Source organism: Bombus pyrosoma, linkage group LG15 (genome assembly GCF_014825855.1).
Source record: "Bombus pyrosoma isolate SC7728 linkage group LG15, ASM1482585v1, whole genome shotgun sequence".
In the NCBI taxonomy this organism is placed as follows: domain Eukaryota; kingdom Metazoa; phylum Arthropoda; class Insecta; order Hymenoptera; family Apidae; genus Bombus; species Bombus pyrosoma.
The window spans coordinates 8,052,121-8,054,215 of record NC_057784.1 but is presented as its reverse complement, the minus strand read 5'-3'; the positions used below and the strand labels follow the sequence as shown (position 1 = coordinate 8,054,215).

General features: G+C 46.9%; 1 protein-coding gene across 5 annotated transcripts in view; it reads right to left on the bottom strand.

The window, feature by feature from the left end:
• The window catches only part of LOC122575939 (sodium-coupled monocarboxylate transporter 1), a 37,193-nt gene extending 35,206 nt beyond the window's left edge, over positions 1 to 1,987 (bottom strand). For 2 of the 5 annotated variants that reach the window (XM_043745471.1, XM_043745468.1), the window contains exons 1-2: positions 1,819 to 1,987; positions 17 to 163 (exon numbers count right to left, since the gene is read on the bottom strand). The gene's annotated coding sequence lies outside the window, so the exon portion shown is untranslated. Of the gene's footprint in view, positions 1 to 16; positions 361 to 1,818 lie in introns of those variants that run through there. The other 3 variants (XM_043745470.1, XM_043745472.1, XM_043745469.1) reach the window with 3 other exon arrangements.
• Between the last annotated feature and the right edge of the window lie 108 nt (positions 1,988 to 2,095).

Below are 2,095 nucleotides of genomic sequence, written 5' to 3'. Positions count from 1 at the left end.
AGAAACGGAGACTCACCTCTCACGTCCTTTTATTACAAGTTCTCCGATGTTTCCTCCCGCTGGCTCTCATTCCCGAGGAGGTTCAGCATCGATTCAACTCGGAGGCTCTCACGAAGTCGCTGGGAACTTTACGGCACAACGTCCTTCGGCGGTCGCCAGGCTCCTACACCGAAACAGAAAGAAAACCGACTCCGTGACGCGTCCGATCGATCGTTCGTATCAATTCGCTGCACCAAAGCAACTTTAATTCTCCATCCAACTGGTATCAATTCACACGAATCTTCTTCTCCAATCGTCTACACAAATCATCCTCTGAAAGACAAGAAAATATGTTCAACGATGCCCGAACGAGCGACACGACGCGAATGGCTTCGTACTGCGACGCAAACTGCGACCTTCGCGAACTTGGACTTTCTTCTAGAAACATTTTGGCGGCACAGAGCGGATTGCATCAGCCCAGCTTCGAATTCTGTTTATACGTAGACGCGCAAAGAAAACGCAAAAGTGTAGAAAACGAGAGAAAGGAAGATGGAACGTGTAGAGAGCGATGAACGAGTGGCGAACTAAAACGAAACAAATAGATGAGAGGGGATCGGCGGCCGTTCTGAAATAGAAGAAGAAGGCGAAACTGGACTCGTTCCTGTTAATTCACTTAAACAGACGCGCTCGACTAGTTCGTTAGCTCGATCGAACCGCGTCGCGACAAGCTCGCGCGCTGCCTCTGCGAGTTGGTCGACGTCGTCCCCGCCGGAAATATGAAGCACTATTTATCGGGTGACGCGTTTAGTCTCGGCTGTTGGCTATTTTCAAAGATAACAAACGGTGTCTTTAGAATCGAAGTTAGACACCGTTATGCGGTGGGAATCCTGTTCCTTGGAAAATCGGTCTGCTTTTCGATAAACAACGAGACGAGTCGTAGAAACGTTGAGTTCACTCTTCGACTCGCACGAACTACGTTTTCAATTGTCGTCAACCAATTTCCATTAAACTAATGGGATCGCCGTTTCCGGTACTTTTCCAATGGCAAGAAACGAACGAAGTTCAGCCACACTTCTTGGTTCTGGGAGGTGTCGGAGCACTTGACATGGTCGATCTTTTCGAGAACATTCTGTCTGCGTAAGCTCCTTACCTAGTTTTACACTCGCCAAGGTACGCGTTTCATTGCAAAGACTGTTGATGTCGGCTGTTCTTTTTCTTTTCTAGCTTTCGATCGTCCGTGAAATTCCGTGATTAGATAGGAACGTTCTGTTGATATTAATCATCCGGTTTGCAGAATAGACTTGGCCGAAACTAGCGGAACGAGATGGAAGGGTTTGTTACCAATAGAGTAATTTATGAAGCCGTCGCGCCCCCGATAAGCCGCTTTATCTACGCGAAGACCGTGTCATCAATGGTCTCGAAACGGCTTCCCGCCTGCCAGAAACTGCTGCGATTTTATCGAATCGCCAACCAGCTATCTCAAAGTTTGAGAATAGTGTGCTGCTCTAACCGCTGGCACGCGAATTTACGAGCTGCCGAAATGTTAAACGTGCCCGAGTCGAGTTTTCGCAGCTGCATCTAAAATGGTTGTGCAAACCAATCGGGAAACACGGAAGTTGATTCGAGAATGCAGAATCAGTTGTTACACCTGGATTTCCTTCTTTCTCGTTATTATATACTGACAATAACTTTGATCTTCTGCAAACACTCTGTTCGTTGTACCAAATATACTCGAGTTTATCGTTACTTATTCGATGAAACGTCAAAAAAAGAAATAAAAAAAATAAAGGTATTTGAAGGCAGATCATCTTTTTACCTAAAACAACAAGTGCTACATACCTAGGAAATCGCGAACGTATCCTATCAGTGAAAACTTAACGTGAACCGAATGGGAACAGATCGAAACGGAAGTGCGCGAATGGCGGTCGATCGATAAACGTTGCGGCAGATCGTCTCCCCGGGTGCCGGGACGATGATTCGAACTGATAGTTGCAAAGACGTGCGCCGTGGTCAGTCGTCGACGTAATACTGGGAAGCCGAGAGAGTTCGGTTGGTATATTTAAAAAGCAGAAACGTAGAGTGGCGTTCGCGGCCGAACGACTGACAAGCTGGCATA